Source organism: Entelurus aequoreus, linkage group LG07, assembly GCF_033978785.1.
Source record: "Entelurus aequoreus isolate RoL-2023_Sb linkage group LG07, RoL_Eaeq_v1.1, whole genome shotgun sequence".
NCBI classification, from domain to species: domain Eukaryota; kingdom Metazoa; phylum Chordata; class Actinopteri; order Syngnathiformes; family Syngnathidae; genus Entelurus; species Entelurus aequoreus.
This window is the reverse complement of record NC_084737.1, coordinates 19,153,252-19,181,062: the sequence shown is the minus strand read 5'-3', so window position 1 is coordinate 19,181,062 and position 27,811 is coordinate 19,153,252. Positions and strand designations below refer to the sequence as shown.

The 27,811-nt window shown below is 39.3% G+C and overlaps 2 protein-coding genes across 6 annotated transcripts in view; one reads left to right on the top strand and one right to left on the bottom strand.

The window, feature by feature from the left end:
- LOC133653477 (complement receptor type 2-like) overlaps positions 1-1,801 on the bottom strand; it is a 44,695-nt gene extending 42,894 nt beyond the window's left edge. For 2 of the 5 annotated variants that reach the window (XM_062052784.1, XM_062052783.1), the window contains exon 1: positions 1,656-1,801. The gene's annotated coding sequence lies outside the window, so the exon portion shown is untranslated. The remainder of the gene's footprint in view (positions 1-1,655) is intronic. The other 3 variants (XM_062052786.1, XM_062052785.1, XM_062052788.1) reach the window with 2 other exon arrangements.
- An 11,061-nt stretch (positions 1,802-12,862) lies between these two features.
- Positions 12,863-27,811, top strand: part of ptpn22 (protein tyrosine phosphatase non-receptor type 22) — a 94,096-nt gene continuing 79,147 nt past the window's right edge. The window contains exon 1 of the mRNA XM_062052780.1: positions 12,863-12,880. The gene's annotated coding sequence lies outside the window, so the exon portion shown is untranslated. The remainder of the gene's footprint in view (positions 12,881-27,811) is intronic.

Genomic DNA, 27,811 nt, shown 5'->3' with positions numbered 1-27,811 from the left:
TAGAGTGGCCGTGCCAGCAACTTGAGGGTTCCGGGTTCGATCCCCACTTCTGCCATCCTAGTCACTGCCGTTGTGTCCTTGGGCAAGACACTTCACCCACCTGCTCCCAGTGCCACCCACACTGGTTTAAAAATGTAACTTAGATATTGGGTTTCACTATTTAAAGCGCTTTGAGTCACTAGAAAAAAGCGCTATATAAATATAATTCACTAATTCACATTCAATAAGACATTGTGAGGTTTGGTATTAGTGTTCCTAAAAATCAGATATAACGGCCCCAGACATTTTCTTCTCTAAATTAGGCCTCACGGGTCAAAATAATTGCCCAGGCTTGCCCTAGCCCTTTCCGTTCCATAGCAATTCATAACACATGTTTTCACTTCCTGTACTCAATGTGTAACACACCGGATACAAAGAAAATAAAAATCAATAAGGTTCTCGTGTATAAGTAGTTGAGTAAGTTGTAATTCACATAATGAGATGAGTAAAATGATAGACTTAGACAAACTTTAATGATCCACAAGGGAAATTGTTCCACACAGTAGCTCAGTTACAAAGGATGGAAAGGACAATGCCGGTATAAAATAAGACTAAAAATGTACCGTAGTAGCAATATAAAACATAACATATATACAGAATATTTACATAATATATGATGTATATTGTACCATGTACAATATTACAGTATATGTAACAGCAGCAGCATAAAATAGATATTATCTCATTTTTAATAAGGTTCAAAATATTATCAGGATTCTTCCTTGTTCTTTGTCAACATTTTTGAGTTTGCTAAAACTGTATCATATAAGTACATTGTTTAGTAATCCATTCCTTAATTTAGTTCCTCATACTGGTATGCTAAAGGTTTTAAATGTTGAACGTGCATACCAAAGACTATAAAAATGGGACCCATTACCTCCCTGCTTGGCACTCAGCATCAAGGGTTGGAATTGGGGGTTAAATCAGCAAAAATGATTCCCGGGCGCGGCCACCGCTGCTGCTCACCGCTCTTCTCACCTCCCAGGGGGTGATCAAGGGTGCAGAGAATAATTTCGCCACACCTATTGTGTGTGTGTGTGTGACAATCATTGCTACTTCTCCTTTAACTTTAACGTTTTCCCCGAGGTCATATTGAACTTAGTACATGTTCACCAGTTTTAAAAGGCCGTAACTTTCAGCAATCACTGGAATCGTCTTTACTGCTTTTAATGTCGAAAAATGTACATTAAACTATACATTAAAGGCCCTTGATTGACATTTATAAACGAAAGCTCACTTGTGATTGTGTCTACTTCTACTTCAACTGGCTAGTATGTTATAGCTAGAATATAGTTATATCTAACTAGTTCAACCAAACGCCAAATTTCAACTAACTAGCGAAGCGAGGCGGATCCCAGTGGCGTCGCTGACGATTTAAACGCTCCGTAAATAAAATGTAATTTGGTTAAAAAAAAAAAAAATGTGTCTACTTAAACGGTGATCTATTCGACTTCACTACATTTTAAGAATTGCCCCAATGCTAGGTTGCGTGAGCTAGCAAACATCAACAAACGATCAGGTTTATGGGCGCCATGTTGGTGCGGAGTTGACTACTGTACAATACTTAACCGCAATTTTCTGAGTGTAAAGTAAAAAAAAAAAAAGTTTTAACTCACCTTGAAATATTCAAGAATAAAAAAAAAGCGTCCGAGTGTTGAAATGCTGCCTTCAAGATTGTGATTTTATGAGTAAGCGTTGTCCGACAGGAAGAGGCGCGGCAACCGTAAAAACCACGTGACGACTCTCGCTTGACCCCGCCCCTCGCGTTTTTTTTAATTTATTTTTATTTGTTTTATTTTATTGAACAAACATACATTTATAATTCACACAAAAGTCAGGGCACTTTCAACATCAAGAAAACTAAAGCAAATACAGAAACAGTAATAATACTAAAAAATATGAAAAAAAGACAACCTAAATCATAGTTGTGTGGGAAAAAAATCGATTCGAATTCGAATCGCGATTCTCACGTTGTGCGATTCAGAATCGATTCTCATTTTTAAAAAATCGATTTTTATTTTTATTTTTATTTATTTATTTATTTTTTCCTTTTTAAAAAAAAAAATTTTTTATTAATCAATCCAACAAAACAATACACAGCAATACCATAACAATGCAATCCAATTCCAAAACCAAACCCGACCCAGCAACACTCAGAACTGCTATAAACAGAGCAATTGAGAGGAGACACAAACACGACACAGAACAAACCAAAAGTAGTGAAACAAAAATGAATATTATCAACAACAGTATCAATGTTAGTTACAATTTCAACATAGCAGTGATTAAAAATCCCTCATTGACATTATCATTAGACATTTATAAAAAAAAAAAAAAAAAAAGAACAATAGTGTCACAGTGGCTTACACTTGCATCGCATCTCATAAGCTTGACAACACACTGTGTCCAATATTTTCACAAAGATAAAAATAAGTCATATTTTTGGTTCATTTGATAGTTAAAACAAATTTAAATTATTGCAATCAATTGATAAAACATTGTCCTTTACAATTATAAAAGCTTTTTACAAAAATCTACTACTCTGCTTGCATGTCAGCAGACTGGGGTAGATCCTGCTGAAATCCTATGTATTGAATGAATAGAGAATCGTTTTGAATCGGGAAAATATTGTTTTTGAATCGAGAATCGCGTTGAATCGGGAAAAATCGATTTTGAATCGAATCGTGACCCCAAGAATCGATATTGAATCGAATCGTGGGACACCCAAAGATTCGCAGCCCTACTAAATCACTTTAAATGTTTTTAACAAGGATATCAATTTAAAGGCCTACTGAAACCCACTACTACCGACCACGCAGTCTGATAGTTTATATATCAATGATGAAATCTTAACATTGCAACACATGCCAATACGGCCGGATTAACTTATAAAGTGCAATTTTAAATTTCCCGGCAAACTTCCGGCTTAAAACGTTTCGATATGATGACGTTTGCGCGTGACGTCAACTGATGAAGCGGAAGTATTCGGAGCCCATTGAATCCAATACAAAAAGCTCTGTTTTCATCTCAAAATTCCACAGTATTCTGGACATCTGTGTTGGTGAATCTTTTGCAATTTGTTTAATGAACAATGGAGACTGCAAAGAAGAAAGTTGTAGGTGGGATCGGTGTATTAGCGGCGGACTACAGCAACACAACCAGGAGGACTTTAAGATGGATAGCAGACGCGCTAGCCGAACGACCTCACCTTGACTTCCTCCGTCTCCGGGCCGCCGACCGCATCGGTGATCGGGTGAAGTCCTTCGTCGTACCGTCGATCGCTGGAACGCAGGTGAGCATGTGTCGTGATGAGCAGATGAGAGCTGGCGTAGGTGCTAAACTACTGTTTTTAGCATCGCTCTGTCGAGGTTCCGTAGCTAAGTTAGCTTTAATGGCGTCGTTAGCAACAGCATTGCTAAGCTTTGCCAAGCTGGAAAGCATTAACCGTGTAGTTACATGTCCAGAGTTTGGTAGTATTGTTGATCTTCTGTCTATCCTTCCAGTCAGGGGCGTATTTGTTTTGTTTCTACCTGCAGTTAAGCCCGATGCTATCACGTTAGCTCAGTAGCTAAAGTGCTTCACCGATGTATTGTTGTGGAGATAAAAGTCACTGTGAATGTCCATTTTGCGTTCTCGACTCTCATTTTGAAGAGGATATAGTATCCGAGGTGGTTTAAAATACAAATCCGTGATCCACAATAGAAAAAGGAGAGAGTGTGGAATCCAATGAGCCAGCTTGTACCTAAGTTACGGTCAGAGCGAAAAAAGATACGTCCTGCACTGCACGCTAGTCCTTCACTTTCACGTTCCTCATCCACGAATATTTAATCGTCGCTCAAATTAATGGGGTAATCGTCGCTTTCTCGGTCCGAATCTCTCTCGCTGCATTGAAAACAATAGGAAAATGTGAGCAGCCCTATCCCCTGTGACGTCACGCTACTTCCGGTAGGGGCAAGGCTTTTTTTTATCAGAGACCAAAAGTTGCGAACTTTATCGTCGATGTTCCATACTAAATCCTTTCAGCAAAAATATGGCAATATCGCGAAATGATCAAGTATGACACATAGAATGGATCTGCTATCCCCGTTTAAATAAAAAAACATAATTTCAGTAGGCCTTTAAGGGCTTTTGTACTCTTAATCATTCTCCAAGATTTGATTGATAATTGTAACCCATCCGACCATCCATTTTCTACCGCTTGTCCCGTTCGGGGTTGCGGGGGGTGCTGGAGCCTATCTCAGCTGCATTCGGGCGGAAGTTAAGTATATTTATATAGCGCTTTTCTATAGTGACTCAAAGTGCTTTTACATAGTGAAACCCAATATCTAAGTTACATTTAAACCAGTGTGGGTGGCACTGGGAGCAGGTGGGTAAAGTGTCTTGCCCAAGGACAAAACGGCAGTGGCTAGGATGGCGGAAGTGGGCATCGAACCTGGAACCCTCAAGTTGCTGGCACGGCCACTCTACCAACTGAGCTATACCGCCCCGGTACACCCTGGACAAGTCGCCACCTGATCGCAGGGCCAACACAGATAGACAGACAACATTCACACTCACATTCCCACACTAGGGCCAATTTAGTGTTGCCAATCAACCTATTCCCAGGTGCATGTCTTTGGGGGTGTGCATAAAAAATGACCCCCAGTCGAACAGCTCGCAACTGCGAATCAGTTCCTCTTGCTCACTTAAGAGAGCCGTTCAAAAATTCGATTGGTTCGTGAACGTTACATCTCATTAAGCCTATTAGAAAATGTAGGCCTTACTTTCATAAATCGAAATTTATGTAGAAAACATTTTGTCTGGAGCATAATAATGTTGCCAAAAATACCAAATGTGATCTCTTCTATAGAGAATGGGGACATCTCCACACCCTTGTTTCTCAATCCTCCCAAAACACATGTACACTCTCACATTCCACAAACAGATGATTGACATCCTCTACAACTCCACAGATATAAGCGCCATCAACCTCCATGTTCAATTTAAGTTTCAAAAAATGATTTGAAGGGTGTATTCCATTAATAATTTGAAATTGTATCTCTTTATTTTTAGAAGAATTGGGTATGTAATATATCTTGTCCTTATTTTCCTTAACTCAACTTTTGTTAAGTCCTTCAGGATATATTGTCTATAAACTGTGCTCGGAAATATTATTTCACTAAAACTGTTCTCATATATTTGTTGGAACATTTTTCATCACATAAATTAACATCTTCCCCGCCCCTCACGATTGGGTTTTGTGACGATCGTGTTTGTTAAAAATGGTTGAATATTTTCCACATACCATCAAATGTGTAAACATTTCTGGTTGGGTCGCTGAAAGGCCTACTGAAATGAATTTTTTTTATTCAAACGGGGATAGCAGATCCATTCTATGTGTCATACTTGATCATTTTGCGATATTGCCATATTTTTGCTGAAAGGATTTAGTAGAGAACATCGACGATTAAGTTCGCAACTTTTGGTCGCTGATAAAAAAAGCCTTGCCTGTACCGGAAGTAGCGTGACGTCGCAGGTTGAAAGGCTCCTCACATTTCCCCATTGTTTACACCAGCAGCGAGAGCGATTCGAACCAAGAAAGCGACGATTACCCCATTCATTTGAGCGAGGATGAACAATTTGTGGATGAGGAACGTGAGAGTGAAGGACTAGAGTGCAGTGCAGGACGTATCTTTTTTCGCTCTGACCGTAACTTAGGTAAAAGGGTTCATTGGATTCCACACAATCTCCTTTTTCTATTGTGGATCACGGATTTGTATTTTAAACCACCTCGGATACTATATCCTCTTGAAAATGAGAATCGAGAACGCAAAATGGACATTCACAGTGACTTTTATCTGTTTTAGTCTGCTATCCAACTCAAAGTCCTCCTGGTTATGATGCTGCAGCCAGCCGCTAATACACCGATCCCACCTACAGCTTTCTTCTTTGCAGTCTCCATTGTTCATTAAACAAATTGCAAAAGATTCACCAACACAGATGTCCAGAATACTGTGGAATTTTGCGATGAAAACAGAGCTGTTTGTATTGGGATACAATGTGTCCGAATACTTCCGTTTCAACCATCGACGTCACACGCATACGTCATCATACACAGACATTTTCAACCGGAAGTTTCGCGGGAAATTTAAACATGCACTTATAAGTTAACCCGGCCATATTGGCATGTGTTGCAATGTTAAGATTTCATCATTGATATATAAACTATCAGACTGCATGGTCGGTAGTAGTGGGTTTCAGTAGGCCTTTAACCTCTAAAGGCAAAGTTGGCCACATGCGTGGACAGCACCTTTTAGCTCTTATTTTAGAAATTGTGTACACTACTGAATTGGGGTCTTATGTGCTTATATGGACACTTATACTGATGGTGTCAGAAGAGTATAACATACAGTGGAATTTGGGAAAAAAAAGTGTAAATATAAGAATTAGCATGTCACTAAACATGAAGTACATGTTTGTTTCTTATGGACTAAGTACATCATATAAAAATATGATTCTTAGTTTTTTTTCTAATTAGGGTCCAATAAGCCCAAATAGCAAAGAGAAATAAAAAAAAAGCATGTAAACAAACAGCTTGGGCCTTAAGAGGTTTATTATAGTTTGGAAAAATATATTCAATTTTTGCCTCACGGAAAGTGGAATTTCCACTTGTTTATTAACCCACTCGCTTTGCGTTGATGGTGAAGCAAAACAATAACAAAAAGGTAACAGTGTGGTTATGGTTTTATATATTTTGAATGTTCAAAGAACTTTACATACACAATTAACCATGTGGGGGGGAAAAGCAGTGTGAAAAAGCAGAGTTTATCTAATTCTACCCCTTTTCCACATCACTTTGTTCACTTCCTGTGGTAAAATGTTCATATCTTACATATTTTCTAAAAGGAGGAATAGTAAAGAAAGTGTCAGCCAGCTTATTGAGTAAAAAGAAAAGAAAAAGACAAAGAATAGAGAGTAGTACTGTCAGAGTTTGTAGTTGCCGAACCCCAAGATGCAGAGATGATGGCAGGCATAGTGCGAGAAAACATGATTTAATTAATTACTTTGGCAAAAAAACAAACAAAAGGGAAGAAACAAAAGGCGCGCACAAGGCGGAGAACAAAAACACTTACTGTGACACGAAGGAACTATGACTAGAGCGGAGTGGACAAAAGTAGACGGAGCTACAACGACAAATAGTGACAGGTAGAAGCTAAAGGTAGCAGTGACATTAACAGGTAGACACTACAATGACAATGATCCAGCAGTGACTGGAGGGCAGGACAGGTTTAAATAGCAGCTGGCTGACTGGCACCAGGTGTGGCCAGGTGCCAATCAGCCACAGCTGCGGGGACAAAACACTCAGGGAACATAATCAGGAAATGAAGACAAAATAAAAGCACTGACAGGAAACTAAGACAAACGCAGAGGAAAAACTAAAACATAGCCAAACTGTCAGGGACAAGCCTGACAAGTACAGACTGATAAACATTTTGACTTATTTTTATGGCCCTGCACCTTTCGCAATCAGAATGTTATCTGATGAATGATAAAACCAACAAAGCAACGTCACTGCGGCTGACAGGCTTTCCGAAGAATTATACCTCGGAAATGGAGCTCATTGAACCCAGTAATGCCTTAGACTGGAAATATTTTTTCCTTTGATCATGGTCTCAATTAGAATTGTCAAAAGTAACTTGCCGAAACACACAGATAACTGCTTTTTTAAAAGGATCGTTGGTATCACATACTGAACAACACTTTTTCCTCTGCATTAATTCTCTCTATTTACAAAACCCAAAACCAGGGAAGTTGTCACATTGTGTAAATGGTAAACAAAACCATAATACAATGTTTTGCAAATCCTTTTCAACCTATATGCAATTGAATTGACTGCAAAGACAAGATACTTAACGGTCGAACTGATAAACTTAATATTTTTTGCAAATATTAGCTAATTTGGAATTTGATGCCTGCAACATGTTTCAAAAAAGCTGGCACAAGTGGCAAAAAAGACTGAGACAGTTGAGAAATGCTCATCAAACACTTATTTGGAACATCCCGCAGGTGAACAGGCTAATTGGGAACAGGTGGGTGCCATGATCGGGTATAAAGGCAGCTTCCAGTCATTCACAAACAAGGATGGGGCGAGGGTCACCACTTTGTGAACAATTGCGTGAGCAAATTGTCCAACAGTTTAAGAACATTTCTCAACCAGCTATTGCAAGGAATTTAAGGATTTCACCATCTACGGTCCGTAATATCATCAAAAGGTTCAGAGAATCTGAAGAAATCCCTGCAAGGCCGAAAACCAACATTGAATCCCTGTGACCTTCGATCCCTCAGGCGGTACTGCATCAAAAACCGACATCAGTGTGTAAAGGATATCACCACATGGGCTCAGGAACACTTCAGAAAACTACTTGTCAGTAACTATAGTTCGTCGTGCAAGTTAAAACTCAAGCCATTTATCAACAACACCCAGAAACGCCGCCGGCTTCGCTGGGCCCGAGCTCATCTGAAATGGACCGATGCAAAGTGTAAATGTGTTATGTGGTCTAACGAGTCCACATTTCAAATTGTTTTTGGAAACTGTGGCTGTTGTGTCCTCCGGACCAAAGAGGAAAAGAACCATCCGGATTGTTATATGTGCAAAGTTCAAAAGTCAGCATCTGTGAGAGATCTCAAAGTTGTCTAATAGTTATCTCTTTTCCCAATTTCAACTAAGACCAAAATGAGAGATGAATGAGCTGGTCTCCAATACGTCTCAATTATGTCTCAGTGAGAGATATACATGGTTTTGTTTCTCACTACTCACAGTTTGAGTTCTCAGGTGTCTCTTTTCTATCTTAGGAAAAATAAATTCAAAAATGCATTTTAATTGGCACAATTTAATTATACCTCAATCATACTCCAGTTTAACTCATGCCAACATTTGGAGAAAATAATTAATTCAGGCAATATGGATATATGGTCTGTAATCTATATGGTTTATTTACATAATGTTCTACTTAATTTGTTGATTCCTTATACACACGCCATGTACAGTAACTCAGTGACTACAATTGGGAGATTTAAAACTGAACCCAAACAATACTGATATGATCACAAGACACTTTTTAAAGGCCTACTGAAACCCACTACTACCGACCGAACTGAGACACAAAGACAGTAGAACAAGCCCAAGCACCAGTCTGTCAGAGAATACTACCGGGTGTATCATCCTGCCTTTTGTCTATCAATATCAGAGTAATTTAGGTAACAAAACGGGGATAAACATCAAACTTTTCACTTAAAGGCCTACTGAAACCCACTACTACCGACCACGCAGTCTGATAGTTTATATATCAATGATGAAATCTTAACATTGCAACACATGCCAATACGGCCGGGTTAACTTATAAAGTGCAATTTTAAATTTCCCACTAAACTTCCGGTTGAAAACGTCTAATGTTTTTATCATAGCTCTGTGAGGTCCAGTTGCAAAGTTAGCTTCAATGGCGTCATTAGCAACAGCATTGTTAAGCTTCGCCAAACTGGGAATTATTAACCGTGTAGTTACATGTCCATGGTTTAATAGTATTGTTGATCTTCTGTTTATCTTTCCAGTCAGGGATTTATTTATTTAGTTTCAATCTGCATTTGAGCCCGATGCTATCACGTTAGCTCAGTAGCTAAAGAGCTTCGCCGATGTATTGTCGTGGAGATAAAAGTCACTGTGAATGTCCATTTCGCGTTCTCGACTCTCATTTTCAAGAGGATATAGTATCCGAGGTGGTTTAAAATACAAATCCGTGATCCACAATAGAAAAAGGAGAAAGTGTGGAATCCAATAAACCCTTGTACCTAAGTTACGGTCAGAGCGAAAAAAGATACGTCCTGCACTGCACTGTAGTCCTTCACTCTAACTTTCCTCATCCACGAATCTTTCATCCTCGCTCAAATTAATGGGGTAATCGTTGCTTTCTCGGTCCGAATCTCTCTTGCTGCATTGTAAACAATGGGAAAATGTGAGGAGTCCTTCCTCCGGTGACGTCACGCTACTTCCGGTATAGGCAAGGCTTTTTTTTATCAGCGACCAAAAGTTGCGAACTTTATCGTCGATGTTCTCTACTAAATCCTTTCAGCAAAAATATGGCAATATCGCGAAATGATCAAGTATGACACATAGAATGGATCTGCTATCGCCGTTTGAATTAAAAAAAAAAAATTCAGTAGGCCTTTAAAGGAAGTGGATATAAATCAAGATATTGAACAACTAAATACAGATATTACTAAGTGCATAATGGAAGCAGCCAAACAAAGCATACCAAGGAGTAGAATACGGAAAAGAAGGAAGATAGTGCCATGGTGGACACAAGCGTGCACAGACGCAATAAAAGAACGGAATAGAGCATTTACAATATTAAGAAGAACACATCATTTTCAAGATATGATCCAGTATAAAAGGCACCAAGCTAAAGTAAGGTACGTTATTAAAAAGACGAGAAAACACTATTGGAGAACATTTTGTGAATCACTAAATAGAACTACTCCTTTAGGCCAAGTGTGGGGAATGATCAAGAAAATGTCAGGGATCAGAAGTCAACATAAAAATCATGTGATGAAAGATGGGACACGGTGTGTGGTAGGAAATAAAGAAAAAGCAGAACTTTTAGCAAAAACATTTGTTAAAGTGCACAGTAATGATAATTTGAGAAATGTAGGAAAAGAAAAGTGAAGAAACAATTAGTTTAAATATTGGGGAAATGATGGAAGATAACGATAATGACATTTTCTTTGAATTAAATGGTTCGAATATTGAAAAAGGTTAAAAATACGACACCAGGAAAAGACCAGGTGAGTTATCAGATGATCAAAAACTTAGGTAACATTGGCAAAGAAGTGGTCTTGAAATTATATAATAGGATATATGAAGAAGGAAAATGGCCAGCTGAGTGGAAAAAAAGCTGTAATAATTCCAATATGCAAACCAGGGAAAGATCCGGAAGAGGCAGGTAATTATAGGCCGATAGCATTGACCTCAAATTTGGGCAAAGTAATGGAAAAAATTATTAATGAAAGACTAGTATATTATTTAGAGTCAAAAAATTAATAAAAAACCATCAAAGTGGAGTTTGGAAAGCAAGAAACACAAACGACCCTGCAGTGCAGCTGGAAGAGGAAATTAGAAACGGAGAAAGAAATAAATAAAGTATAATTGCAGTATTTTTTTGACATAGAGGAAGCTTATGATATGTTGTGGAAACAGGGGTTGCTGATAATATTAAATACAATTGGGATTAGAGGGAAAATGTATAGATGGATAGAAGACTTCTTAACAAGTAGAACCATTTTAGTAAAAATAGAGAATGAATATAGTAGAGAATATGAAGTGGAAAATGGGACCCCGCAAGGGAGCATAATAAGTCTAATACTACTTTCCATAATGATAAATGAAGTGTTTAGTTAAGTGGGAGGGTTAGTGGAGGTGGCACTGTTTGCTGATGATGGAGTGATGTGGAACAGAGGTAGAAATATAAATCATATAGAAAAGAAGATTCAAAAAGCGTCACACCGCGGTGAGGGATGTTTTGTCTTGGTTTCTTCTGTCTTGTGAACTGCATGTTTTAGTTTGAAAAGTAACTCCTCTCGTTTCAGATCACTTGCCTTTCCTTTTGTGTCATCAGTCTGACGTCATCCCTGACCCCTGATTGTTTCCACCTGTTCCCCATTACCCTCATGTGTTTTATAAGCCCATGCCTCCCTTTGTTCTGTGCCAGATTGTCTCGTTTATTTGTGTCTCTCTAGCATCCTGTCCACGCCTTGCCTCGTCTCATGTTTATATACCTTGATCCTGAATTTCTTTGTTGATATTTTGAGTTTTCTTTTTCTCCCCCTCAGCAGAGTGATTTTGTGTTATTTAGTTTTACAGCCGAAGTGGTGAGTTTTCAGTTTTTTCTTACAGTTCTTCCTTTTCCTCAATTTTTTGAGTGACATTTTTTGTTAACCTTTATTAGATTAGAGACAAAGTAGAAGTTTCATAGCCATTGTTTCTTCCTCCTGTTGGAGCGGTTTGTGTTTATAATAAGTTTCCTAGAATATACGGCGCCAAGTATAGTTCGTCATTGTTTTTGTGTTTTCCTCCTTTCGGAGTGATTTTCGGTTGTTCCTTTTTTCGGAACCTTTTGCGCCGACTAGTTTAGTTATAGCCTATATTGAATTGCCCTGACTCTGGAGGTGAAAGGAAGTTTCAAAATAAAAGCTTGCCGAATTATTCCCTACTCTGTATCTGAGTCCTATCCTTTGACCAAGCCTGACAAAATGCGGTAAATAATGTTCAAGAATGGGGAACAGCTTGGGGTTTCTCTGTTAGAAAGACTAAAGTCACAAATTTTACAAAGAGGAAAGTTCAAATTAAACTCTATGGAGAAAATATAGAAGAGGTCATTGGCGTTGTTAGGCCTATTTTAGGGGGGCTCTAGCCCCCCTAAAATATTCTTAAGCCCCCCTAAATAATTTGGTGTTATATATATATATATTTTTAAATTATTATTATTTTTTAATTTTTTTACAAATACATGCCGACATATTCATTATAAAGTTTAAATAAATAATCATATAACCTGTCATTATTCACTCAGTTTCCCCTCACTTCATAGCGTAAGGTAGAGAGCCCCTTTAGTGCGTCGGTATTCAATCCATTCTACTTGTTCATATAGAAAATGCCCACATCACTCAAACTCCAGTCCACATTTTCTCTGCGACCTTGCTTGAGGTCCTGCTCAGCCTGCTGGTGTGCAGGCTAGCTTGGAAGCACACAGCGCTGCAGAACAAGAACGTGAACGGATGCAAAATGGACATAAGAAACTTTTTCAAGAAAGTAAGTATTCATCACTGCTTGTAGTAAAATGTATTAGCTCCACTTTACACCAGGTCTGTGTTTGACAAATACATCGTACATTAGTTACATTCCCGCTCTAAAACAATGCTGCTACTTAGTGGATTGATTGATTGAAACTTTAATTAGTAGATTGCACAGTACAGTACATATTCCGTACAATTGACCACTAAATGGTAACACCCGAATACGTTTTTCAACTTGTTTAAGTCGGGGTCCAAATTGATTCATGGTACAGATATATACTATCATCATAATACAGTCATCACACAAGATAACCATCAGAATATATACATTGAATTATTTACATTATTTACAATCTGGGGTGTGGGATGTGGAGGGGTGTGGGGGGGGTTTAAGTTTGGTTGATATCAACACTTCAGTCATCAACAATTGCATCATCAGAGAAATAGACATTGAAACCGTGTAGGACTGACTTGGTAGGATATGTACAGCAAGTAGTGGACATAGAGAGAGAGATCAGAAAGCATAAGAATAAGTATCTACATTTGATTATTTACAATCCGGGGAGGTGGGATGTGGAAGGGGGAGGGTGTTAGTTTAGGGTTGAAGTTGCCTGGAGGTGTTCTTTTAGTGTGGTTTTGAAGGAGGTTAGAGATGCCCTTTCTTTTACACCTGTTGGGAGTGTATTCCATATTGATGTGGCACAGAAGGAAAATGAGTTAAGACCTTTGTTAGATCGGAATCTGGGTTTAACGTGGTTAGTGGAGCTCCCCCTGGTGTTGTGGTTATGGCGGTCATTTACGTTAAGGAAGTAGTTTGACATGTATTTGTATGTATTACATGTATTATTACTTGTATGTATTACATGTACTGACTATAAATACAAGATGGCGGCGCCTTGATGGCGGCAGCTTCTTGCAGACGCTCTTGGAAGTGTAGACCGATTTGGCAAAAATACCCGTCAATTCAGTGAATTTCATGGCTAGCTCCAGAGGTGGGACCAAGTCATTGCTTTGCAAGTCACAAGTAAGTCTCAAGTCTTTGCCCTCAAGTCTCGAGTCAAGTCCCGAGTCAAGACAGGCAAGTCCAAAGTCAAGACTGGAAAGTCTCAAGTCAAGTCACAAGTCCTGCATTTTGAGTTTCGAGTCCTTTCAAGTCCTTTTACCACAGACTAATATTTTTACACAGATTGTGTATGCTTTTAAACCGCTGTATTTATTTATTAAAACAAGTGCATTTGAAATAGCAGGAAAAAAAATAGTACTGACATTGCAATTCATAATAGCACTATTAACCAGTCATTTTAATAGTTTAAACAATTTTAAACATTTAACTCATTCCTTTACAGAATAAACACCTTTGCAAAAACAAGTGCAACTGTACTTATGTGTACAAAAGTGTTAACATTGTATTTCCATTGTAACTAGTTCCATAGCAGTTTCTATTCTGTTCTTACCTTATCTCATTGATCTCATCTCATACTGTATGTGTGTTTATGTGTGTGTACACATGAAAAACATAACAAATACATGAACATAACAATGAACAGAGTTGTACTTTTTAGATGTCAGGGCCCTATGCAATATGTACACATATTCTTAATAAAGTATACATTTTAACTGACCTTTATTTGACTATGTTTGTCTTTTTGTAGGTGGCTAAAATATGCGGTGCTGCTGACCGCCGTCTTAACGTTATGTTACTGTGTGTGATACATTGACTAACGTAACGTTATGTATAGGTACCTCATGCAACCCTGCTTAAAAAAATCACTTGACAAAAAGTATGAATAAGGTAGCAAACTGCAGTGGACGCAACATATTGCTGTGTTTGAAATGATGTTATAACCATAGACGTCTTATAAGTAGACGCAGTATTGGTTGCTGTGACGCGAGCAAATTGCATCTTCAAGTGGTGATGAGGAGCCGGCGAGCAGCCTAAACTGACAGTTGACAGGTAGAAAACAAAGATGCCGGGCTGGTGTTCAGCATTTTCCTGCTCAAATGAGCGGACTGTTGAAAATAGGAATCGGGGGATTACTTTTCACAAGTAAGATTTAACATTAATGTACTTTTGGTTGTATTTTATGAAAATAACATTACCACAGAGTTGAGAAGGAGCAAAGATCTTCAATATTTGTATGTGAAAATCACAAACAAATCTTCTGGGGGAGGATGACGCCCCTACAGGGGTTTGGTTTACAAACTTTCAGCCCCACCTAAAACAAAATTCACCAGCCGCCACTGATTATGATGCATTCTCATTTTAGGCAAAATATAAGACAATACTTTCTTAACAGTATAATTGTAACCAGGAATAAGTCTTCAAGTAACAATATTCAAATACTAACATTGTTGGGTAAGACAGCATTTGGTTTTATTCTGAATCCAGTGAAACAGATTGGTGGTTTTAGCTGATATAAAGACTTTCAGGTGTTTATATATGTTTAAGTATTTGGCAGACGCTTTTATCCAAAGCGACATACATAAAAAATACATATATAACAATCACTGTAAACATTATCATTTAAGGGAAGAATGTAATACAAAATATCAATACAAAGTGTCAAGACAGAATAAACTCTCTGCTGCTGCAGCAACAGAGATACGGTCTATAAGATATATAGATATCTAATGTATTCATACATTGTTTATGTAGGATATACGCATGTATATATAACGTAATTATATTGTTTCAACTTAAAAATAGCTGACCGTTTTTTTCCCCCTTCTCTGGGCTTATATTCCCAGTTTTGATCTCGGACGTCTGGTCACTTATAGCATATAAGAATATTCTATTACTGTTAAGCAAACTATGAATAATAAAACATGTGTCCGTTATCATAGCTACACGTATGACAAAAAAGCGCGTGAAAATGAGAGGTATTCAGTGAGGTAAAATGAATTAAATGCGCTGACAGTTCATTGCTCCTGCCAAATGAATTGCACTGAGTGGAGCGGATCACCACTCCAAGATGGCGGCCCCGCGTCTCGTCTGCGCCAGTAAGCAGTAGCGCTCGATGCTGCGTCTACTTATAAGATGTCTATGGTTATGACGTTAGCAGTGAGTTTACAGCCTCACTGATTTAACTACACAGCAAATAAAAGTCATGTTACTTAGCCAATAAACGTTAGCTTACATTCAAAACTTACCCTTCTTTGTGCAACTTCAAATGTCGAACGAAGTTGGAAGTTGTTGCGTCTCCGTCTGTAATATTCAAACTGCGTGATTTGCATACGGCAATTCGTTTTTTGTTGACCAAGTCGTAGTTTTTATACCCGAACGAAACCAACTTTGGTATAAATCTTTCTCACTGGCGCGTTGTTTGACAACTCTTGTTCATTGGTTGTCCTGCAATTTGATTGGCTGAATGCTGTGTGATGAAAACAATGTAGATCTAATTTGATTGGCTGTTGTACTGAGAGCACACACGCTGACACGCAGCACACACGCTGATAGACAGACACGTACAAAATGAAAGCTACGGAGCGCTCCCAAATAACTTTTTAAACTTTAGGTTTTGGGGAAAGTAGCAAGTCATGTCAAGTCAAAAGGCTCAAGTCCAAGTGAAGTCACAAGTCATTGATGTTAAAGTCTAAGTCGAGTTGCAAGTCTCTTTACATTTTGTCAAGTCGAGTCTAAAGTCATCAAATTCATGACTCGAGTCTGACTCGAGTCCAAGTCATGTGACTCGAGTCCACACCTCTGGCTAGCTCACAGCGTGGTCACTCCGTGATCACTTACGACCGACATACGATTCTGGATGTGGAGAGATTGGGCCATTTTGGGCTGAAAGATGCATGTACGGTGGACCTCCTCGCTAGCTTGGGAATTCTTCGCAAGCTACATCCAGCAGTGGCCTTTGAAGCAGCGGGGTCCACTACCAGCGGGGACCGTCAACGAAAGAGACGTAAGCGGTGTGTTGGGAAGCAGAAACGGAGATGCCGGGCGGGGCTAACAACAAAGCTAAAGGCTAATCCTCAAAGAAGCGCTAATAAGGAGTCCGTTAAGCTAGAACTAGCCAGCGCCAGGCTGGATAATCCCTGCACACATAGCAATTCTCTTAGAATAATATACAACTCACATAATGTTTTTTCTGCTGTGACTGTGTCAGAGGTGGACATGCATTCTACTGAGGTGGCAAACTATGATGCGTTCAGTTTATCGCAGCACCAAGCAAACAATCTGAAAATTCCTGTCATATCAATTCCTAGATATGGTCGAAACTATTTAAAGTACACTACGCATAAAAAACGTAACATTAATAATATTGCTACTACGGATAATTTTAACAAAAACTCCTCAAAACATCCCACTACCTATAATATGGGCTTTTTAAACATAAGATCATTATCTTCCAAAACGTTATTAGTTAATGAGGTCATTAGAGACAACAATCTCGACGTCGTTGGTCTCGCCAAGACCCGGCTCAAACCAGACGAGTTTTTTGCGCTGGGTGAGGCGTCTGCTCCTGGCTATGCGGGAACGCATATTGCCCGTCCCATTAAAAAGGGTGGGGGAGTCGCACTAATATACAACAAAAACTTTAACATTACCTCGAACCCAAATAATAAATATAACTCGTTTGAGATGCTTACTATGAGGTTTGTCACACCGCTGCCTCTCCACCTGGCTGTTATCTATCGTCCCCCAGGGCCCTATTCGGACTTTATCAGTGAATTCTCAGAGTTCATTGCTGATCTTGAGACGCACGCCGACAATATAATCATAATGGGAGACTTTAACATCCATATGAATACCCCATCGTACCCTCCGTGCGTGGCGCTCCAGACTATAATTGATAGCTGTGGTCTTACACAAATAATAAATGAACCCACGCATCGCAACGGTAATACGATAGATCTAGTGCTTGTCAGGGGTGTCACCACCTCTAAAGTTACGATACTCCCGTACACTAAAGTAATGTCTGATCATTACCTTATAAAATTCGAAGTTCTGACTCATTGTCAACAAATTAATAATAATAATAATAACTACTATAGCAGCCGCAACATTAATGCTGCCACAACGATGACCCTTGCTGACCTACTGCCTTCGGTAATGGCACCATTCCCAAACTATGTGGGCTCTATTGATAACCTCACTAACAACTTTAACGACGCCCTGCGCAACACCATTGATAGTATAGCACCGCTAAAGCTAAAAAGGGCCCCTAAAAGGCGTACCCTATGGTTTACAGAAGAAACTAAAGCCCATAAATTATCATGTAGAAAGCTGGAACGCAAATGGCGCGCGACTAAACTTGAGGTTTTCCATCAAGCATGGAGAGATAGTTTAATAACTTATAAACGCATGCGTACCTCAGCTAAAGCTAAATATTACTCAAATCTCATCCACCTCAACAAAAATGATCCTACATTTTTGTTTAGTACAGTACCGTCGCTAACCCAACAAGGGACTCCTCCCAGTAGCTCCACCCACTCGGCAGATGACTTTATGAATTTCTTTAATAAGAAAATTGAAGTCATTAGAAAAGAGATTAAAGACAACGCATCCCAGCCACAACTGGGTTCTATTAACACAGCTACGACTGTATATACGACGGACACTGCCCTCCAAAATAGTTTCTCTCTCTTTGATGAAATAACATTGGAGGAATTGTTAAAATGTGTCAATGGGACAAAACAAACAACATGTTTACTTGACCCAATTCCTGGGAAACTTATCAAGGAGCTTTTTGTATTATTAGGTCCATCAGTGTTAAATATTATAAACTTATCAATTTCCTCTGGCACTGTTCCACTAGCATTAAAAAAAGCGGTTATTCATCCTCTACTCAAAAGACCTATTCTCGATCCTGATCTCTTGGTAAACTACCGGCCGGTGTCCCACCTTCCGTTTATCTCGAAAATCCTCGAAAAAATTGTTGCACAGCAGCTAAATGAACACTTATCGTCTAACAAGCCCTGTGAACCTTTTCAATCCAGTTTCAGGGCAAATCACTCTACGGAGACAGCCCTCGCAAAAATGACTAATGATCTATTGCTAACGATGGATTCTGATGCGTCATCTATGTTGCTGCTTCTTGATCTTAGCGCCGCTTTCGATACTGTTGATCATAATATTTTATTAGAGCGTATCAAAACACGTATTGGTATGTCAGACTTAGCCTTGTCTTGGTTTAACGCTTATCTTACTGACAGGATGCAGTGTGTCTCTCATAACAATGTGACCTCGGACTATGTTAAGGTAACGTGCGGAGTTCCCCAGGGTTCGGTTCTTGGCCCTGCACTCTTTAGTATTTACATGCTGCCGCTAGGTGACATCATACGCAAATACGGTGTTAGCTTTCACTGTTATGCTGATGACACCCAACTCTACATGCCCCTAAAGCTGACCAACACGCCGGATTGTAGTCAGCTGGAGGCGTGTCTTAATGAAATTAAACAATGGATGTCCACTAACTTTTTGCAACTCAACGCTAAGAAAACGGAAATGCTGATTATCGGTCCTGCTCAACACCGACATCTATTTAATAATACCACCTTAACATTTGACAACCAAACAATTACACAAGGCGACTGGGTAAAGAATCTAGGTATTATCCTCGACCCAACTCTCTCGTTTGAGTCACACATTGAGAGTGTTACTAAAACGGCCTTCTTTCATCTCCGTAATATCGCTAAAATTCGTTCCATTTTGTCAACAAGCGATGCTGAGATCATTATCCATGCGTTCGTTACATCTCGTCTCGATTACTGTAACATATTATTTTCGGGCCTCCCTATGTCTAGCATTAAAAGATTACAGTTGGTACAAAATGCGACTGCTAGACTTTTGACAAAAACAAGAAAGTTTGATCATATTACGCCTAAACTGGCTCACTTGCACTGGCTTCCTGTGCACCTAAGATGTGACTTTAAAGTTTTACTACTTACGTATAAAACACTACACGGTCTAGCTCCTGCCTATCTTGCCGATTGTATTGTACCATATGTCCCGGCAAGAAATCTGCGTTCAAAGAACTCCGGCTTATTAGTGATTCCCAGAGCCCAAAAAAAGTCTGCGGGCTATAGAGCGTTTTCTGTTCGGGCTCCAATTTTATGGAATGCCCTCCCGGTAAAAGTTAGAGATGCTACCTCAGTAGAAGCATTTAAGTCCCATCTTAAAACTCATTCGTATACTCTAGCCTTTAAATAGACTCCCTTTTTAGACCAGTTGATCTGCCGTTTCTTTTCTTTTTTCTTCTCCTCTGCTCCCCTCTCCCTTATGGAGGGGGAGTTGCATAGGTCCGGTGGCCACGGGTGAAGTGCTGGTTGTCCAGAGTCGGGACCCGGGGTGGACCGCTAGCCTGTGCATCGGTTGGGGACATCTCTACGCTGCTTACTCGTCTCCGCTCGGGATGGTTTCCTGCTGGCCCCACTATGGACTGGACTTTCGCTGATGTGTTGGATCCACTGTGGACTGGACTTTCACAATATTATGTCAGACCCACTCGACATCCATTGCTTTCGGTCTCCCCTAGAGGGTGGGGTGGGGTGGGGGGGGGGGGGGTTACCCACATATGCGGTCCTCTCCAAAGTTTCTCATAGCCATTCACATTGACGTCCCACTGGGATGAGTTTTTCCTTGCCCGTATGTGGGCTCTGTACCGAGGATGTCGTTGTGGCTTGTGCAGCCCTTTGAGACACTTGTGATTTAGGGCTATATAAATAAACATTGATTGATTGATTGATTGATTGATACTTCGGTATCAGGGAGGTGTAGCGGATTTTATACACTAGGCTCAGTGCAAGTTGTTTTACTCTGTCCTCCACCCTGAGCCAGCCCACTTTGGAGAAGTGGGTAGGAGTGAGGTGTGATCTGGGGTGGAGGTCTAGAAGTAATCTGACTAGCTTGTTCTGGGATGTTTGGAGTCTGGATTTGAGGGTTTTGGAGGTGCTAGGGTACCAGGAGGTGCATGCGTAATCGAAAAAGGGTTTAATGAGAGTTCCCGCTAGAATCTTCATGGTGCTTTTGTTGACCAGAGAGGAGATTCTGTAGAGAAATCTCGTTCGTTGGTTGACCTTTTTGATTACCTTGGTTGCCATTTTATCACAGGAAAGATAAGTTAACTAGTTAGCTAGTTAGCCCGAAATGCATCATGAAGGTCCTGGTTATTTATAAAGTTAAATGTGCACTCTTTTTGACCATTTGCTATCTTTGGGGTTACTTCCTTCTGGAGCAGCAGCTGTGTTTCTCACTTTACACATGGAGGAGAACAGTAGCTGAGCTCATTCACGCATGACTATCCTCAGTGGATAATAATAATAATCACTCCACAACCCCTATTGACCTGTAGGAGTCAGGGCAGAGGAGCACAGAAAGTGAGAGGGGAGAGGCCTCTACTGGAAAGGTGAGTAGGAGAATAATGATACATATAAATACATATTTAAAACATTTTTTTTTAAATGGCTTATCGATAAGCCATTTGTTTTATTTATTTCTGGGTGGATCATATATATGAAAGACTTAAAGGTATACTAGAGGATGTTGTGGATCATGTTGACTATTGGTCCTCCTAATTGTCAATCATTCTGGTGATGTTACATATATATATATATATATATATATATATATATATATATATATATATATATATATATATATATATATATATATATATATATATATATATAGTTTATATAATAGACTTGGGAAAATAGACAGGATCCAGTCACAGGCATGAAGGTCATGTTGTGGAGCTACTAAATCAACCCCAGTGGCAGCATTACAAGTAGAAATGAATAGAAAACCTGTAGACATGAGAAGAGATCAACTGTCTGCAGTTTATTGGGCAAACTTAAAAGGGTCCAAGCGACGACTCTACTACTACTCATCAAGTGTTACTAAACTGCCAAGAAAAAAGAGAAGAAAAAAATGAATAGTTTCGGGTGGATTATAGGACACATAGGTGAAAAAGCTCAAATTGCCAATATTAAAGTTAGCCCTACAGTACCAATCCCTGCAATACCGTCGTGGATGTATGACAACCCAAAGGTAAACATGCAATCATTAAAGAATATACATTTAAATAGTTACCAGGTAGAACAATGGATTGAGGAAACGTTTTTAGACAACATCATGGTATATACAGATGCATCAAAAACTATAGGTTAATAAAGTAAGAGCTGCAGCAGTTATCCCAAGAATCAGTGATACGTTATCTGTTTTTACGGGGGAATCGGTCGCAATTTATATGGCAGTTAATTGAATAGAGGAAAATAAAGCAAGGAAAGCAGTCGTGTGCACTGACTCCAGCAGTGCATTGATGAGCATAAAAAACACAGCATCAGAAACAAGACAAGATTTAGTATATGAAATAGTTCAGGCAATCTTCAGAATAAATAAAGCGGGAGGTGTGGTAACATTTCTCTGGATTCCTGCGAGGGCTGGGCGATATATCGAATATACTCAATATATCGCGGGTTTGTCTCTGTGCGATATAGAAAATGACTATATCGTGATATTCGAGTATACGTTCTCACGCAGTTGCTTTTAGTTGCGGGCATTACACTTCATGCGTTTCTCACTCTTTCTTGTCTCTCCTTCTCACAGAGACGTAAAACAAGCGTACCTTTGTAGTGGATTGTCCGAAGCTTAAGCAGGCAACAAAAGTAGTTTAGTACAACAAATTTATTTACCCATTATCAGAAGTGCAGGTTGAATTAAGTTGTCCGTGCAAGCAGACACAATGTACTCCAGAGCACACAAGACACACACAAGCCAAAATCACCCCCGAGTTCCAGTCTTCTGCCATTTTTTATATGTCTGTTGTGCGTCATCGTTCCTTATCGAGTGCGTCAAATGTCTTGTTTTGCTTTTCCTATCTGTTCCATAACAACTCGAATCCTTTAGACAGTCAACACATTCTATAGACAGGTTGGCACGACTTAATATTCACTTTTGTCCCACAACTGGTCCATTCAATGGCACAAAAATACAAGAGTATTGAAAATGAGCGGACATTCTTAAAAGACAAGAAATATAGGTCAAAAGGTCAGAAATTCTACTACATACCCGCCTTCCAGGGTCTTAAGACCCTGGACCAAAACAATTTCTGATATAGACCACTAACTTAAATCTCTACCGCAGATAGAGGCAAAAACCTCAATGTTTTTATACGAGGCAAAAATTCCGTCTATGACCCTCCTTCAGAGCGATCGCTGTTACCAGCCTGCAGTAAAACCATCTCACAGAACACAATTAGTGGCCTATCCTTTGATTTAGTAAGGGAATAACAAATACTTTGATCATGAACATCATTGAACATAAATAGATGAATGTATATAGACTTATGACTGTAAGACATTTGCAAAAATATTTTTCCCGGCATTTGCAATGGATGTAGTTACCAATATTGTTAATTACCAATTAATTTTGAACACACAACTGAATTTCGTATGAGTCCATGTTCGATTAGTGCTCTTATAGATGGCTCGGTGGTGCCTCAGGCTGGTGGCCTGCCGACACCTCGTTGGGCTTTTGGCTGCCTTGGTGAAGAAAGAGATCCACTCAAACAGTCTGTCTCTGTCTCTTCTTGGGGTGTGGTTCAGTCCATTGGGCAGACTGTTCAGTGGCATGTGCGTGCTGGCCGAAATTGGGGAAAACTCAGGTAGAGTTGGAGCTGTGGGGGCTTTGGTCCAGGCCCTCGGCTTGCTTCAGGCCTCCTCGCTGCTTCGGCACTCCCGACACTTCTTTCCACAGCTGCTGGAGTCCCGGTGGACACATTGGCTGGCAACCTTAGTTGTTCTCGTCATCGCTGGCAAGGTGTTGTCTCTCCTCTCGGTTCCTTCCAGTCAGGTATCGGGTGTTGGTCCTGGATCGGCTTTGACCGTGCCCCTCTTAGCGAGTGCAAGGGAATCTGGAGTGGCTGCTTTCATCCTCAAATCTGCACAGAGGAACTGGCACACAAATTCTACATTTTGCAAACTTACCATTTTGGTCTCATGGTCTTTCCACCTTCCTAGGAAGCTGCTGGTCCTGAGAAGTGCTGATCTTGTGACTGAAGAAGATTAACCTGTTTTCTTAAAATAGGTGCCGTTGACCTAATCTTTTTGGGGAAACCATGTCGGGATATTAGATCATTCACAAAACATTTAATTACTGAATTGGCACCCTCCTTTGAGGTTGGGGTTGCTTCCGCCAACCACTGCAATTGTCAATCTAAATCATTACGTTCCTTTATCCTTGCACCGGATTGATCATATCCATTAAATAAAACCTCAACACGTTCAAACTTGACCCAATCCAAACTCACCTCCCCCCTCTGTCCCTCTCACAGGGACAGTGTTAGTCGTAGTAATAGTAATAGTAGTAGTAGTAGTAGTATTAGTAGTTTCAGAAACATCCAAGAAAAAGAAAAGGCAGCTGATAGTCAAGCGCAGCAAGAACAGAGGCGGAGGACAGGTCATGTTTGAGGTCACTGTTCGCTTTTGCAATAGTACTTGGATATTTTACAACACCTAGTGTTGTAAAATATAAAACCCATGTCATGCTGATGATCTTGTAAGCAACTTTAATTCCAAAATTGTGAATATCATAGATATCATTGCACCTGTTACAGTTAAAACGATTTCTGGCAAGCAAAAGGCACCCTGGAGAAAATCTGCTGCTGTAACAGCCCAGAGAAGAGAGTGCAGGAAGGCTGAACGAATCTGGCGGAATACAAAACTTCATATTCACCATGACATCTATAAAGAGAGCCTCCAGGCCTACAATTTAGTCTTAAAAAGTGCTAGAGAAACATTCTTCTCCAATATCATAAACAGCAACACAAATAAGGCCAAAACCCTATTCACAATCGTTGACAGACTGACTAAACCCCCAACACAAATACCAGCCGAACTCCATTCCACGCAGAAATGCAATGACTTTGCATTCTTTTATACTGATAAAATTGAAGGCATCAGACGCACCATCAATATCTCAAGTAAAAAAGTTGGATCACCACCCCATTTAGGCAAAAGTAACACAGCAATGATGGCAAGCTTTAATGCCATAGACTCTAAAACTCTAGTGGAAACGGTGACAGCTCTAAAGTCATCCACCTGCTGCCTTGATGTTTTACCTACCAACTTCTTTAAGAATGTTTTTGACTGCCTATCAACAGACATCTTGCAAATAGTTAATAATTCTATTAAATCGGGCAATTTCCCGAAGGCTTTCAAAACTGCAGTCATTAAACCTCTTCTAAAAAAGCAGAGCCTAGATGCCTCTGTTATCAACAACTACAGACCAATTTCAAATCTACCATTCATAAGTAAAATAATTGAGAAAGTTGTCCTCCAACAACTAAATCACTTCTTGGCTTCTACTGGCTGCCACAACAACTTCCAGTCAGGATTTCGACCTCTTCATAGCACAGAGACGGCCCTTCTTAAAGTTATAAATGACATCCGTCTAAACACAGACTCTGGCAAAACTTCAGTATTAATGCTTTTGGACCTCAGTGCTGCATTTGACACTGTCGACCACTCAATACTTTTGGACAGGTTGGAAAACTGGGTGGGGATCTCAGGCACAGTTTTAAGCTGGTTCAAGTCATATCTACAAGATAGGAACTATTTTGTTTCCATTGGTGACTTTGTATCAGAACCAACCAACGTAACGTGTGGAGTCCCCCAAGGTTCAATCTTGGGGCCGACTTTATTTAACATCTATATGCTCCCACTAGGACAAATCATGCAAAATAATAACATTGACCATCATTGCTATGCCGATGACACCCAAATCTATGTAGCGCTATCACCAAATGACTATCGCCCCATAGATCTTCTGTGCCAGTGCATTGAGCAAGTCAAACACTGGATGTGCCAAAATTTCCTACAACTAAATGAAGATAAAACTGAGATAATTGTTTTTGGTGCTAAAAAAGAAAGGTTTAAAGTCATCCAACACCTTCAATCACTGTCCCTGAAAACCTCAAATAAAGCCAGAAATCTTGGGGTTATTTTAGATTCTGATTTACATTTCGACAGTCACATCAAATCAGTAACAAAATCGGCCTACTATCACCTCAAAAATGTAAAAAGACTTAGAGGGCTCATGTCAGCTCAAGACTTAGAAAAACTTGTACATGCCTTTATTACCAGTAGGCTAGACTATTGTAATGGTCTCCTTGCAGGTCTTCCCAAAAAAACTGTCAGGCAGCTACAGCTTGTTCAGAACGCTGCTGCTAGAGTTCTAACAAAGACCAAAAAATGTGAGCACATTACACCAATTCTTAAATCCTTACATTGGCTTCCTGTACATCAGAGAATAGATTTCAAAATCCTCCTGCTCACATATAAATCACTACATGGTCTAGGGCCCAAGTATATCACTGATATGCTCCCACTATATACGCCCTCTAGATCACTAAGATCTTCTGAGACCAATCTGTTAGCGGTTCCAAGAGTAAACTCAAATCAAGGGAGATCATCATTCAGTCACTATGCAACACATAGCTGGAATAAACTTCCTGAAGATGTCAGACTCTCCCCAACTCTCACTACTTTTAAAACTAGACTGAAGACTTTTATGTTCACCTTAGCTTTCAGCTAAATCTTTTAATCTTTTAACTTTTAACGTCTGCACTGTTTTTATTTTTATTGTCTGCATTTTAATTTTGCTTTTATTTTCTTTCATTTCACTTTGTTGTCTGTGAAGCACTTTGAGTCTGCCTTGTGTATGAAAAGCGCTATACAAATAAAGTTGCCTTGCCTTGCCTTGCCTAGTGAATTATTGTGGCCTCAATAATTCACTAAATAGTTGTATTTAATTTAGTCTATCTATGATGGGACAATGCACAGAAACATTAAGTTCAGAAACAGATATGTTCTGTACCAGATTATATCTAAATAGCTACTTTCCATCTGTAGTCCCTGGCTACCTAAATTAAGGGGATCCACAAATCAAGCAATAAAATTATGACACTAATTAATCATAATAAATATATACATTCATAGTAATCAGTAATTAATCAAAAAATAATCATACTGTAGCATGTAATCAGATTAAGAGAAGTCCTAAAATGCCCCTTCATGGACACATACTTAATATACAATACAACCACACCTTATTTACATCATCACACAAAGACAATACATGCTCTTGTTCACATCTGTCATAATTCATAACAACAACCAAGCTTTTAACAGCCATACCTCACAATTTACAACAAAAATGCTCTCATAGATAAATATAATACTCATTAAATTGATGTGTCAACATAATGCCCCTCTTAGTGACCGTCTGAGCAGCCTTGATTGCTCCAAAGCCACTTTTTAATTTCAAATTTTCTATTCCTTTTGTTATAACGTGGAGAAGGCTAATTGGTCTGTACATGTTCTGGTGTTCTTTATTTCCTGCTTTATGGATTTAATCATAGTAGCAGTTTCTCGACGTGGTAGTGAAAGTGTTTTCCGTTATTGATTTATTTATCAATCGTTGTTATACGAGCAATAATACAATCCTTATATGTTTTTAGGAAGATAGTGTCCAACCCATTTATATATCTCTAGATCGTGAGTCTGATAATGCAGTGAAGATTTTGTTTAACTTTGTTTCATTTGTTAATTCTAAAATTAGTCCATCCTGAATAAATGACAATTATTTGCACTGATTTTGAGGGACTCTTTATTCAGGGTTTGTACAGACTGGATGAAATGTTCATTAAAATTATTACTTATGTCCAGACTGTCTGTGATAGTAGCGCCATTGATATTTAATGTTATAGTGTTGTTTCTTGTTTGCTCTCTTTCCGTAAGTTTTTATCTGGTTTTCCATAACTTTCTAATGTTCCCTTTTGCAGCTTTGATTAATTCTAAGTGAAAGTCAGCCTTAGACTTCCGCATAAACATTGTAACTTTGTTCCTCCAAACTTTTAAATCATACGATCTGTATTTAGACCTGTTTTAATTGCTCTTATGAGAGCTGAGTCCTCATGTCTTTATTAAAATCCAATGG